Genomic DNA, 15,329 nt, shown 5'->3' with positions numbered 1-15,329 from the left:
TTTCCCCATCTATTTGCCATGAAGTGATGGGACCAGATGCCATGATCTTAGTTTTCTGAATGTTGAGCTTTAAGCCAACTTTTTCACTCTCCTCTTTCACTTTCATCAAGAGTCTCTTTAGGTCTTCACTTTCAGCCATAAGGGTGGTGTCATCTGCATATCTGAGGTTATTGATGCTGCTTCTGGCAATCTTGATTCCAGCTTGTGCTTCCTTCAGCCCAGCGTGTCATGATGTACTCTGCATATAAGTTAAATAAGCAGGGTGACAATATACAGCCTTGACGAACTCCTTTACCTATTTGGAACCAGGCTGTTGTTCCATGTCCAGTTCTAAGTGTTGCTTCCTGACCTGCATACACGTTTCTCAAGAGGCAGGTCAGGTGGTCTGGTATTCCCATCTCTTTCAGAATGTTCCACAGTTTATTGTGATCCACACAGTCAAAGGCTTTGGCATAGTCAATAAAGCAGAAATAGATGTTTTTCTTGAACTCTCTTGCATTTTTGATGCCAGCTATTGGATGCTCAGTAAATAGAAGTACCAGTTTCTATGGGGATATGGACTTAAAGTAGAGGTAACTAATGAATATTTTGTTGATTTTAATGCCCAGTTGTTCGGAATAGTTCTCGTTATTACTGCCTTGTGACATGGTGGGCAGTGGAGAAGAAAAAAAGTGTATCAGTTGCTGGTTTTGACATTTACGTCTTAATTTCCTAAAAAAGTTGAGGCATCTCGAAGATTAAAACCAAATGGTAAAGAAATAAGTGTAAGACATTTATAAAACAAAAACAAAAACTTTTCTCTCTAAAGTTTCACAGGAGTCTAACCCTGTTACCTGAAGATAAAAACAGGCAAGATTCACAGATGTCAGTACACTGACAACCCCATTCTCACCCTATCTTGACCACCACTGTTCCAGAGATTCATAGGCTCTCTCGAATACTTCCCCTGCTGTAAGACTCAGTCCATTTTAACTTCACATTTTCGTTTTTGAGAGCTTTTTAAACCTGAATACTTTATTAGCAGCTAAAAATGCATTTGTTGTTGTTGTTCAGTTGCCTAATCATGTCTGGCTCTTTTGGACCCATGGAATGAAGTGCGCCAGGCCTCCCTGTCCCTCACCATCTCCTGGAGCTTGCTCAGGTTCGTGTCCATTTCATTAGTGATGCCATCCAGCCATCTCGTCCTCTGAGGAGGATACCGCTTGCCAAATCAATTCAGCTTGTGAATCTTCTATGCACAAACAGTTCTTGCCAATATATGATTATTAACTTAAAAGGCCCATGTTTTTTTCAAGCATGAGACCGAATGGAAAAAGATTTAGGATAGAAACTGGTGAGACCTGAATTCTGGTCTTTAGTAGATTTCTAATCCATAGCCGCGTGTGTAGACACACATGCGCTTTCCCATGGAGATAAGCCATTCAGTGTGGCACGTTGTAACTTGGCCAGGATTTGTTCCTTCTTTGCTTTTCCTGCAGGGCCAGTCTTGTCTTTGTGTCTCTGAGAACTGGTCTGCTTAGTTTTATCTGCCTGGAATCAAAAGGTTTAGTCTGGCGCCATAATTGGTGATGACTATACGCAAACGCGGCATCACCGACTCTGTGGACATGACTTTGAGTGAACTCGGGAGTTGGTGATGGACAGGGAGGCCTGGCGTGCTGTGATTCATGGGGTTGCGGAGAGTCGGACATGACTGAGCGACTGAACTGAACTGAACTGAACTGATACACAAACTCCAAAAATTTCTTTCCAATGGTTGAAAGGTCATATACCACAACATTTAAGAACTTACTCTCTTGGAATGAAACTTGGGTTTAGATCCACTCATCTCCTCAGTAGCTGAGTGATTTTGGAAATGCTACTCAATTTCTTTAAATGTCAGTTTCATCTATTAACTGGGCATAATAGTAGAGTTACATCAGTGAGTTTGGAAGAAGATTAGAGATAATGTGAATGAAGGCACTGAGTTTCCCATATAGAAATGCACTCAATGAATAGTAACTAATAGTCTGTGAAACTGGATTTAGAGGAAGTGGCAGTTGCGATGGGACCTATTGAAGTTAGTAAACATCTGGCGTTCTAGTAATTCTGTGATTTTTCAGATATCTCACCATAAAAACTAGCTTAGTGGCTGTTTATCTACAACTCAGTCTAGAACAGAAAAGAGTCATAAATAGCAAAAGTAACTTTGTGAACCTGAATTTGTATCTCCCACTCCAAAGACAACCTAGTTTGGAATTAATAGGTTAAGTGTACCTACTCATGTTAAAAATGGAACCCATTTGCTCAACAATTTATTGAGTGTACATTACATGTTATACCCATTATTGATAATCCACTGTCAAGAAAAATGATGACAGTGTGATCAGAAAGATGATCATGATCTAGCAGACCACATGTGAAGAAAAGGAGATGCTCAGGGTGTTACAGGTACAGGGAAGAGGCACCTGTGTCGCTCGGCCTGGTAGGGAGGGTGGCGCCTGAGATGGGTCCAGTGCAAGAGTGTGCCTGACATGACAGGGTGTGGCAGGAAGACAGCATGCGCGGAAGTACAGCAGTCAACAGACAGTACCTGTGGCCAGATGTAAGCGTAACCAGAGGTAAAGGTGTGGCCTAGAAATAAGAATTTGGGAATCATGATTAACAATGATTTGCATGGGTAAAATCATCCAGAGGGAATATAGATCTAGAGAGTATATGTGGAGAGATGTATCAGTGAATCTCTAGGAAACAGCAGACAGGGCAAGTGGGGACAGGCGAGGCCTATTCCACTCTCAAGGAAGAGGAGCCATTCAGAGATGAGAGGCCGTGGCCTGGAGAAAGCATCAGGGGACAGAGATTTTTCACAATTTGGATCTATCGCTGTGCTCCCTGACTCTACCTAAGTTGCCTTTACTTTTACATATAACTGGGATATGTCCTATAAAAGTTATTGCATTTTCCTACCCAGGAGCTTCCCTGGTGACTCAGCAATAAAGAATCCAGCTGCCAATGCAGGAGATGTGGGTTTGATTCCTGGGTCAGGGAGATCCCCTGGAGGAGGACTTGGCAACCTGCTTCCCTGTTCTTGTCTGGGAAATTCGATGGACAGAGGAGCCTTGGCGGGCTACAGTCCATGAGGTCACAAAAGAGTCAGACATGACTTAGAGACTAAACAATAATTACCCAGTGAATGCTGGCCAGTTGGTTCACTTTACCAGTGGCCCTGGAGTGGCGATGTACTTTTCCCCTTTGCATTTTCACACTGCACATACAGAAATTAGAGGTATATATCTGTGGTGACAAAAAAAACCCATTTTTTTAAAAAAGCCCAGAATATTGGCAAAGAACCATTACCAGATACATCTTTTGTTATCATCCCATTTATTTAAATAGTTTTTACATATTTTAACTTTAATCAGTGTTTTGTTTTAATCTTAAGTTATAGAAACAGTGACAACATATTTGTTTATTGATGTATAATTGATTTACAGTATTGTGTTAGAGCAACTTATTAATTCATAAAGCCAGTGTAGGTATTTTAGAATGATTAAAGCATGAGAAATTTGTCCCTGACAAAGTTAATTCGTTGATGTTTAAATGTTTAGTTTGCCATGAGAGGGAAATGGAGAGTAAGAGAAAAAAAAAAAAACTTAAAAAAAAAAAAGGAAACCAGCTGGCTTCAGGAAGATATGAAATTATCACTGTAAGGTTTTATTTTGTTTTCTCTATAAGGAGAGAAAAAAGAGAGTTTATAGGTGTTGAAAAACACATTTTAATATATGTGTGCATGTTGGTCGCTCAGTAGTTTCCAATTATTTGCAACCCCGAGGACTATAGCCTGCCAGTCTCCTCTGTCCATGGAGATTCTCCAGCAAGAATGCTGGAGTAGGTTAGGAAGTTAGGGGATCTTCCTAACCCAGGGATCAATACTGGTCTCCTGCATTGCAGGCAGATTCTTTACCATCTGAACAACCAGGGAAGTCCCATTTTAACATATGTGTGTATATATATATATATATATATGTATATACATGTATATATATTTGATGTGTGTGTATACATATATATAAAGGGAAAATTCTTAAAGAGATGAGAATACCAGACCACCTTACCTATCTTCTGAAAAACCTGTATGCAAGACAAGAAGCAACAGTAGTAACTGGGGTCTTTGATAATTTTATCAAGCCATGCAATTAAAGAGTCAGCACTACTTAGCTTCAAATTATAGACACAAAGGAGGGATAAGCCCTACATTAAACAAAATTATCTTTCTTTTAGGCAAACCGGACAAGCAATCTGCTTATGAAGGTTTATTAGCTTTCTGTCTTGAAGTATTAATGCATCTCAAATGAGCTGTCTTCATGTCAAAAGCCCACCTGGTCACTGCTGTTCTAAAATATTCCTGATGAAATTGAGTCTATTGGAGAGGTCAGTGTACAAATTACTCTTATTAATAAGAAGACACAAAAGAAGCAGGTGTATGGCCTGAAGGAGGTGCGGTTTTAGATTGTGACAACGGACAAGGAGGAATATAATGTTTCGTGCATGAGTTTGAGTGAACTCCGGGAGTTGGTGATGGACAGGGAGGCCTGGCGTGCTGTGATTCATGGGGTCACGGAGAGTCGGACACGACTGAGAGACTGAACTGAACTGAAATATGTGAGGGCTGGACTGTGAAGAAACCTGATCGCTGAAGAATTGATGCTTTTGAACTGTGGTGTTGGAGAAGACTCTTGAGAGTCCCTTGGACTGCAAGGAGATCCAACCAGTCCATTCTAAAGGAGATCAATCCTGGGTGTTCATTGGAAGGACTGCTGCTAAAGCTGAAACTCCAATACTTTGGCCACCTCATGCGATGAGTTGACTTACTGGAAAAGACTCTGATGCTGGGAGGGATTGGGGGCAGGAGGAGAAGAGGACGACAGAGAATGAGATGGCTGGATGGCATCACCGACTCGATGGACATGAGTTTGAGTGAACTCCGGGAGTTGGTGATGGACAGGGAGGCCTGGCATGCTGTGATTCATGGTGTCGCAAAAAGTCAGACACAACTGAGCAACTGAACTGAACTGAACTGAAATATGTGTAACTTCTGATCCCCAGAACCTGGCCAATGGCCAGTCATTACCAGTTGTGGGTCCAGGCAGACAAAACTAAATGGAGCAGTTCTCAGACACACAAAGACAAGAATGAAGAAGTCTTCATCCGATTTAGAAACGCTGACCCGAAGCAAAATTGGTCCAAAGGTCATGATCTGAGAACTTCTGAACTCAGCCAGCCCTCAGAGGTTCAGCTCCAAAACAGACTTATTAAGCCTCTAACCCTATGGACTGTGCCTCTTACACACAACACTAATTACTAAGCAAGCTAACAATAAGGAAAGCAGGAAATAGAAGACTAAAAACGATTTTACTAAAGAATACTAATCAGTCAAATTCTAAGACATCTTATTTCCAGGGAAATAAAACTGACTCAACACTGCAGTGTTTCAGCAAACTATAGGAACTCACTTGCACATGAACTTATCAGCCCTGGCATCTCCTACAGAGGGAATCACAAGGGGTCCTAGATGCTCACAATATTGCTGAATTGAGAGTCCTGGTCCAAGTATGAGCCCTTTAGCTGAGTCTGTATTTTTGTTTTTACCCTCCAGCCAAAGCCCACCAAGAACAAAACTGTACTTTAACAAGTTGGGTTTATTGCTCTTTGTAGCAGGGAGCACACATACTGGGAAGGTGTGAGGTGTTTCATTAAAATATTGGAAAGAGTTACAGGTCTGGAGTTTGTGTATAGGTTATAGGGCTGGGACTTTGCCCAGGATTCCATACTGTTGGTAACAGAGGAGATAAGTCTTAGATTTGGTGTCTTGAAACAGCTAATCAGGTACAAGGAAGGAAATGAGGCTAAAGCTGTAACAGGTGAAGATGCATATGGGCCTGCCCAGGAATCTCTGATCATTTTGGGGGTTTGGACAATGCTCATGTTTTCGTGGTTTGGATAATGCTCATGTTTTATTTTTTGTATGTATGTGTATTCAGCTATGATACAGAGGGACTTCCCTAATGGCTCAGATGGTAAAGAATCCACCTGCAATGCAGGTGACCCGGGTTTGATCCCTGGGTTGTAAAGATCCCCTGGAGAAGGGAATGGCAACCCACTCCAGTATTCTTGCCTGGAGAATCCCATGAACACAGGAGCCTGGAGGGCTACAGTTCGTGGGGTCACAAAGAGTCAGACACGACTGAATAACACAAACATGATACACAGAGAGGGCTTCCCTGATGGGCTTAGCGGTGAAGAGTCTGCCTGCAGGAGACATAGAAACTTGGGTTCGATCCCTGAGTCAGGAGGATCCCCTGGAGGAGGAGCTGGCAGCCCACTCCAGTATTCTTGCCTGGAGAATGTCATGGACAGAGGAGCCTGGTGGGCTACAGTCCATGGAGTCACAGAGTCAGACACAACTGAGCGACAAAGCAACAGTGTGATACAGAGAACTCTTGTTTTCATTTCAGTTTTTCATGGCAGAATGGCCATGTGTAATGTTGGTGTGGTGTGAAATGGTTCTGTTCCACAGAATACCATGGTGCAGCTATGTCAGGCCAACTCCTAGCAACACCAAGATCTCGCTGATGGTCCAGGCCAGTTTCGAGCTCTCATGGGCTGCTTGCCCCTCTCTAAAAGCTGAAGGAAAAAAAAAAGAATGTGATCCAGAGAAGAGGGCTTGCTGACCAGCAGAAGTAGACAGAGATATCCAGGGTAGATGTTGGCAGTGTCCAAGCACCACTCGAAAGGGAACTACTAACTGTAGGTGTTTCAGTCCCATGTTTAAGTACTTTAAACTTTAAAAGTCCCACTTTATGTACTTCAGATCCTCTGACACCATCCCCTTATGTTTGTCAAGGAACTTTTTCTCTTGAGTTTATCTTTTTGTGTGTTCATATAGGGGATGGCATGAGTTTGAGTGAGCTCCAGGAGTTGGTGATGGACAGGGAGGCCTGGCGTGCTGTGATTCATGGGGTCGCGGAGAGTCGGACACGACTGAGCGACTGAACTGAACTGAATAGGGGACACAATGTCTTGCTCTTTTTCACATGATGATCCATGTACTTCTAACAATAAATTGTTTTAAATTTAAATTACATTTATATATACTTTATATAAATAAAATTGCGCATAATTTTTATGTATTGTGTTGGCCAAAAAATTCGTTTGGATTTTTCCATCAGATGGTATGAAAAACCTGAACAAACTTTTTTGGCCAACCCAACGTTTAAATAAACATATAAAGTAAATACCATAACCACTTACTTTTCTCCCCTCTTGCAATGTCCTTCTTCCCATTTTCCAGCCCAAATAGAAATCAGTAAGTTATTTTCATTTGAACTCATGCCAGCAAAAAAAAAAGCATTCACACCAGTAGAAATCTAGGCATTTATTTATAAGCTTGCTAAGTTTTGGTTTTCTCATGTATAAAAGTGGAGCAAAACTATCTCTTCCTTATCGTAAGGCTCTTAGTGTCTAGTATGGTAAGGCCTCGATAAGTTATTGCTATTGTTGTATTAGCTTAGATTTTCTCCTTCAGTTTTTCCCTTCCCTTTTGTATTTATGGTGTGTAACGCCCACCTGCCTCCTGAGCATCGTACTTCACCTGCCTACTTAAGATCACCACAGGTTATCTCCCTGAGGTTTCGTCCCCAGCTGTTCCACCCTAGACCAATTCCCTTCATTCCACACCGCCCTCCCCAGTCCACTGCTGAGGTTTGAGTTTCTGCTTCCTTCGTTGTGTAACCCTGAGCAAGTTATCAAATCATTCTTTACCTCAGTGGGCACATCTGTAAAATGACAATAGCTGCTTCAAAGGGTTGTTGTAAGGATTAAATAAATGAATACGTGGAAAGCAGTTCCGAGCTTCCCAGGTGGCACTAGTGGTAAAGAACCCACCTGCCAATGCAGGAGATGAGAGAGCCAGGATTGATCTCTGGGCTAGGAAGATGCCCTGGAGGAGGGCATGCAACTCACTCCAGTATTCTTGCCTGGAGAATCTCATGGACAGAGGAGCCCGGCAGGCTACAGTCCATGGGGTCACAAAGCATTGGATATGATTGAGCAACTAAGCACAGCAAACACTATTCTGAGAGTTTTATAATATTAGCACATTTGTTATTCAATGAGTTCTCTCTCTCGTATATTATTTATTCAATACATCCTATATTTATTCAGATGCTAAGTCAGCCAGGATCCTGCCAGGAAACAGATGGCATGCCCAAATGTGGTGATTTGAGGACAATTTAATAAAAGGACTGCTTACAGTGATGTAAGCAGCATGCGAGAAAAGCACATGGAAGGAATGGTGACAGCTGGGCTCCGCTCCCACCCCTCGGCTGATGGAGTGAAGGGGAATGGCTGACAGACCTGGCAGGAGTAGGTAGTGTGAAGGGCCCGAGTGACAGGGAGAGTCAGGAAAAGTTAACCCATGGTAGCCATGCGGGGAGGGGCCAGGAATTTATTAATTCCATGACCTCATATTCCTCCCTCCCTCCCATACCCTGTTTATCACCCAGCCTAAAAGGATGCCAAAAGCTAAGAAAACCCATTGAGGCAGTCTCTACAGTTCAGCCTCCTGGGGACATAGAACACGGTGGAATGAATCATGTAAACAGGGAATCTGGAGCGGCAGACTCTTAGTTGTTCAACTATAATGTAAGCCGGCACCCTCTGCCATGGAGAATGTCACCCGACCTTTCCAGGAGACAAAGGTTACCTGAAAGTTTACACAAAACCCTTGATACCCAGTGTTCCAGTAAGAGCAAACAGGATAGATTGAATTCCTGTGTTCCTGAAGTTTCCCGCATAAGTAGCCCTTAAATGATGTCGATAAAATTTATAGATGACAGCCTGTTCTGCCATGTTTTCATAGGTATGCCAGTTACCAGCCCTGAAGCAGTCCTTTCTGTCTCTTCCACCAGCCCCTGGTTGGAGTCCAGGGAACTCACACTCACCCTCCTTTGCTTCAGCAAAGAACTAGTTCATGCTTAATCTCACTGCAAAGAAACCTGGAAAATGCAGAAGAGCACAGGAATTTTTTTTAGTGAGTACCACTGTTTCTGTCAGAGTTTCTGAGTATTTATATTTTTTGCTTATTTCTCAGTTTTTAGCTTTGTTCTGTTTAACAACCCCCTAACAGAGTCAGCCAGTCAACTGCAGTTCTGTTGAGATTTTTTGAGAATAAAAATCACACACACACACACACAAACTCTATCATCAGCTAATACCTGTAAGCTAATATGATTGCTTATTATATTAGCAAAGGGGGTAATGAGGGGGAGGGATAAATTTGGAGACTGGAATTGATGTATACACATTACTATACATACATAATAGATAAGTAATAAGGACCTGCTGTATAGCGCAGGGAACTCTACTCAATACTCTGTAATGACCTATATGGGAAAAGAATCTAAAAAAGAATGGAGATATGTATACCTATAACTGAAGCACTTTGCTGTACACCTGAAACTAACAACATTGTAAATCCACTATACTCCAATGAATTTCTTTTAAAAAAGAGCAAAAGTGACACACAAAAATTTTATCATCAGCTGATACACCTACGCTAGTGGCTAACTACCTGATAGAACGAGCTTGAGCAATATTCCATATATTTTCATGAAAGGAGGTTTGTGCTGACAATTTTATAACTAGATTGTGATAGTGGAAGTAAAAAGATTGAGTTTTCTTTATGTTCTCCATCAGTTCAGTTCAGTTCAGTTCAGTCGCTCAGTCGTGTCCGACTCTCCGCGACCCCATGAATCACAGCACACCAGGCCTCCCTGTCCATCACCAACTCCCGGAGTACACTCAAACTCATGTCCACAGAGTCGGTGATGCCATCCAGCCATCTCATTCTCCGTCGTCCCCTTCTCCTCCCGCCCCCAACCTTTCCCAGCATCAGAATCTTTTCCAGTGAGTCAACTCGTCTCATGAGGTGGCCAAAGTATTGGAGTTTCAGCTTTAGCATCAGTCCCTCCAATGAACATCCAGGATTGATCTCCTTTAGAATGGACTGGTTGGATCTCCTTGCAGTATAAGGGACTCTCAAGAGTCTTCTCCAACACCACAGTTCAAAAGCATCGATTCTTCGGCGATCAGCTTTCTTCACAGTCCAACTCTCACATCCATACATGACCACGGGAAAAACCATAGCCTTGACTAGACGGACCTTGGTCAGCAAAGTAATGTTTCTGCTTTTTAATATACTATCAAAGTTGGTCATAACTTTCCTTCCAAGGAGCAAGCGTCTTTTAATTTCCTGGCTGCAATCAGCATCTGCAGTGATTTTGGAGCCCAAAAAAACAAAGTCTGACACTGTTTCCACTGTTTTTCCATCTATTTCCCATGAAGTGATGGGACCAGATGCCATGATCTTTGTTTTCTGAATGTTGAGCTTCAAGCCAACCTTTTCACTCTCCTCTTTCACTTTCATCAAGAGGCTTTTGAGTTCCTCTTCACTTTCTGCCATAAGGGTAGTGTCATCTGCATATCTGAGATTATTGATATTTCTCCCAGCAATCTTGATTCCAGCTTGTGCTTCTTCCAGCCCAGCGTTCCTCATGATGTACTCTGCATATAAGTTAAATAAGCAAGGTGACAATATACAACCTTGACGTACACCTTTTCCTATTTGGAACCAGTCTGTTGTTCCATGACTGGTTCTAACTGTTGCTTCCTGACCTGCATACAGGTTTCTCAAGAGGCAGGTCAGGTGGTCTGGGATTCCCATCTCTTTCAGAATGTTCCACAGTTTATTGTGATCCACACAGTCAAAGGCTTTGGCATAGTCAATGAAGCAGAAATAGATGTTTTTCTGGAACTCTCTTGCTTTCTCCATGATCCAGCAGATGTTGGCAATTTGATCTCTGGTGCCTCTGCCTTTTCTAAAACCTGCTTGAACATCTGGGAGTTCACGGTTTACATACTGCTGAAGCCTGGCTTGGAGAATTTTGAGCATGACTTTACTAGCGTGTGAGATGAGTGCAATCGTGTGGTAGTTTGAGCATTCTTTGGCATTCCCTTTCTTTGGGATTGGAATGAAGACTGACCTCTTCCAGTACTGTGGCCACTGCTGAGTTTTCCAAATCTGCTGGCATATTGAGTGCAGCACTTTCACAGCATCATCTTTCAAGACTTGAAATAGCTCAACTGGAATTCCATCACCTCCACTAGCTTTGTTCGTAGTGATGCTTTCTAAGGCCCACTTGACTTCACATTCCAAGATGTCTGGCTCTAGGTCAGTGATCACATTATCGTGACTATCTTGGTCGTGAAGATCTTTTTTGTACAGTTCTTCTGTGTATTCCTGCCACCTCTTCTTAATATCTTCTGCTTCTGTTAGGTCCATACCATTTCTGTCCTTTATCCAGCCCATCTTTGCATGAAATGTTCCCTTGGAATCTCTAATTTTCTTGGAGAGGTCTCTTGTTTTTCCTATTCTGTTGTTTTCCTCTATTTCTTTGCATTGATCACTGAGGAAGGCTTTCTTATCTCTCCTTGCTATTCTTTGGAACTCTGCATTCAGATGCTTATATCTTTCCTTTTCTCCTTTGCTTTTCGCCTCTCTTCTTTTTACAGCTATTTGTAAGGCCTCCTCAGACAGCCATTTCGCTCTTTGCATTTCTTTTCCATGGGGATGGTCTTGGTCCCTGTCTCCTGTACAATGTCACGAACCTCCGTCCAGAGTTCATCAGGCACTCTATCAATCAGATCTAGTCCCTTAAATCTATTTCTCACTTCCACTGTATAATCATAAGGGATTTGATTGAGGTCATATCTGAATGGTCTAGTGGTTTTCCCTACTTTCTTCAATTTAAGTCTGAACTTCGCAATAAGGAGTTCATGATCTGAGCCACAGTCAGCTCCTGGTCTTGTTTTCGCTAACTGTATACAGCTTCTCCATCTATGTTCTCCATACCAGTTTTAAATGTATTGCCTCTGAGCCCCAAATTCCAATGTCAGCGTGGGCTCCGTGATAATAGTTGGCGTTCTTCTGGGCCAGTCTTCCTAACAGAAGCACGATGCTAGGCTCTGTTGGAAGAGGGCACCGAGGGCCTTTGCAGGCTGGAAGGGTGACTCTCACTGGCTCAGGCTGCTGTGTGGTGCTGGTGGGTAAGCAGTGAGGGGCAGAGGATATCCAATGGCCTCTGCTCCAGCCATGCACCCAGTATGCACAGTGCCTCCACAACCTGCAGCCCTGACTCGCCCTGGGGACCACCTTTCAAGACCCTGCCAATGGGAAAACTGAGCACACTTGGCCTCCAGCCGTCAGAGGTCCCCTGACTCCCTCGCAAGTCAGCTTGCTCACATTTCTCTTCTGGGTCCCTTTGCACGTGGCTGTGGAGTACAACTGGTCACCTGCCTGTACTACAGGTTTCACACTGCAAAGGCAGGTTTGTGGCAGCAACTCTAGCTCCCAGAGCCCCAAATATCTATGGAAATTTTGCTGATCCCTGTTCTGCTTTATTGGTGGAAACAAAAATAAGTAATAAACACAAAGCATCTTTTTAAACAACTACTGTTGCTCTATTTAGTTTTTCTCTCCATAAAAGTGATATTTTCATGTCATACTTTACTTTCATATGTTACCCCTCAAGTTTTTTAAATGAACATGTATTTTATGGGTAAACACAGTACATATAAGGATTTAAAAGGACCTCCTCCTGCGATCTGGGTTACCCTGCAAGAAGAATGGTTCTAGAAACGGATGTTGGATTTGTTCTCTACCTGTATTTTAATTCCCTCTTCACATAAGGAAGTCAGTAGATATTATTTGAAGGTATGGGTTTGCCTTATAGTAAGTTCTTAAATATGGCAAACTTTATCAACTCACTGTAAAAAGCCAGGCCTTTGTGAAAATAATAAGCCCTTTTCATTTGTTGGTGGTATATTTCATGAAACCAGGCAAGATTTCAGAGATAAACTAAAGTTCTTTTTTTCCCTTCGACCTGCTGTAACTTTGGCTGTCACCTTCCTTGTTCCTTTACCTCACTCCCCAGTTTACTGGGGCAAGGTTGCTGGGTGCAGTGATAATGAATAGTGTAGTTAATTCTTCTTTTTTGGACTCTAATATTTCCCGAGATGCAATGAATATAAACACTATAGCATTCTACTTTTCCTCGTAAAATATTGTTACGAAAGATCCTTAAATCATTTTTTACATCTCACAATTTAATTAAAAAAAATTTTTTTTTTGGCTGTTGAGATCTTAGGTTCCCCTGTTGCTGCTAAGTCACTTCAGTCGTGTCCGACTCTGTGCGACCCCATAGATGGCAGCCGACCAGGCTCCGCCGTCCCTGGGATTCTCCAGGCAAGAACACTGGAGTGGGTTGCCATTTCCTTCTCCAATGTGTGAAAGTGAAAAGTGAAAGTGAAGTCGCTCAGTCGTGTCCGACCCATAGCGACCCCACGGACTGCAGCCTACCAGGCTCCTCCATCCATGGGATTTTCTAGGCAAGAGTACTGGAGTGGCTTGCCATTGCCTTCTCCCTTAGGTTCCCCAACCAGGGATCAAACCAGCATCCTCAGCAGTGAAAGTTTGGAGTCCTAACTACTGGACCTCCAGGGAATTCCCTCACAGCATTTTTATAGTGTTCAATCTCCTCCATATCAGTTACTTATCTCCTGCACACGTGGTTTAATTCTGTGGATTCATTATGGTGACAATAGAAAACATCTTATTTTAAGGCTTCAGATGGTTAACAAGGGTAAATACTCTGTATAGGATAATAGGTCAAAGAAAAACATATTTGGGGATCCATGGTTTTTTCTTTGAAAACTTTTTTTTAAGGAAAATGTTTTCTCTATTTGGTTGTAGCACCATGAAGGTAATCAGTTGATATTTAGTATTTTTAAACATTCAGAGAAACAGTTTCATTTTTAATAGCTTCTCTATAAAAAAGTAACATAAAGATCTTAAAGTTCTGATGAATATGTCTTTACCAACACACAGCACGTGTAGCCCTCAGATTATTTTTTTCCAGATTATTAGCGCAGGTTAAAAAAAACTCTTAAAATAAATTAGCACTGGTAAATATCATATGGTATTTACTGTCTCGTACTGTAGGTGTGACTCAGAAGCAGTATGGACATTTATGTTTGTCTCCTGAAGTTTCTTGAAGGCCCATGATAGTAGAGACGTGATCTGATTTTCTTACTACTTCTTCCCCAGCAAGCGCCTAGCTCCCAGCAGTTTCTCAGTAACAATATGAAATGAGCAGTTTGTGCTCTATATACCTCCCCAGACTCTTCAGTTCAGTTCAGTCGCTCAGTCGTGTCCGACTCTCCGCGACCCCATGAATCACAGCACGCCAGGCCTCCCTGTCCATCACCAACTCCCGGAGTTCACTCAAACTCTTAGGTACCTCAAACCATCAATTATCCTCTCATTCTCCAACCTCTCTCTCTACTGGTTATTCATCCTTAGTAAAATGAACAGGTTAATTAAGGAAGACCCCTCTGCTTACCCAGGTCTGGCCATTTATCCTATCCTCATTGACTTTTCCTTCACAGCCAACTACAGGCCTGTGCATGCGTGTATTTTGTTAAGTCATTTCAGTCATGTCCGACTCTTTGTGACCCTATGGACTGAAGCCCACCTGGCTCCTCTGTCTACGGGATTCTCTAGGCAAGAATACTGGATCAAACTTGTGTCTCCTGCAGCTCCTGAACTGCAGGCAGATTATTTATCGCTGAGCCACCGGGGAAGCCAACTACAGGCCTTCTTAGAGACAAAAGACCTAAAGTAGGTAGTTACTTTGGTCTTGCAAAAGTCCTTATTATCCAGGAACATAAAGCTTCCCCACTGCACCCAGGACCTGGGAGTGAAGTTATCCATAGCTCTGCTCGGGAACAGCTTTGAGCTCCACAAGTCCTGCCATCAGGTCTCTCCTCCAAACTGGTTCTGGCTGAGGAACATTGCCAGGTGTTAGACCTGTTCGTTTTGAGTTCAGGACAAAACGTAAATGTGCAGTTATCCATGGGGTGGTGATTGGTTATCTTCTGTCTGAAGAATTGCTTGAATGCAGCAAAAAAGTTTAATAAAAGTCTCCCTGTGAAATAGTCAGATATTTCCATAAAGAGCACAAACTAGAATATACAAAATGAGAATTGAAAGAGAAACTTAGATGTCAACTCGGGCTTTATGCTGATTCCATGCCATGTGGTGATCCTTAATCCACACCTTACAGTACCTTAAAACTTCAAAATGGTGTTAAGGAGCAATTAATGTGTAATAAAGTGACATTTTATGATAAAGGATCAATATTTATCCATATACCTGACTGAAAACTTGTATC

General features: G+C 42.4%; 1 protein-coding gene across 1 annotated transcript in view; it reads left to right on the top strand.

Annotated features, from left to right (window-relative positions):
* The window catches only part of C6H12orf60 (chromosome 6 C12orf60 homolog), a 58,632-nt gene that overhangs the window by 5,398 nt on the left and 37,905 nt on the right, over positions 1-15,329 (top strand). The window lies entirely within an intron of this gene.

This window comes from Moschus berezovskii, chromosome 6, assembly GCF_049115385.1.
Source record: "Moschus berezovskii isolate FMDL1 chromosome 6, NW_MosBer_1.0, whole genome shotgun sequence".
Taxonomy (NCBI): domain Eukaryota; kingdom Metazoa; phylum Chordata; class Mammalia; order Artiodactyla; family Moschidae; genus Moschus; species Moschus berezovskii.
The sequence above is the reverse complement of the archived record's forward strand: the minus strand, read 5'-3'. Positions and strand labels throughout refer to the sequence as shown.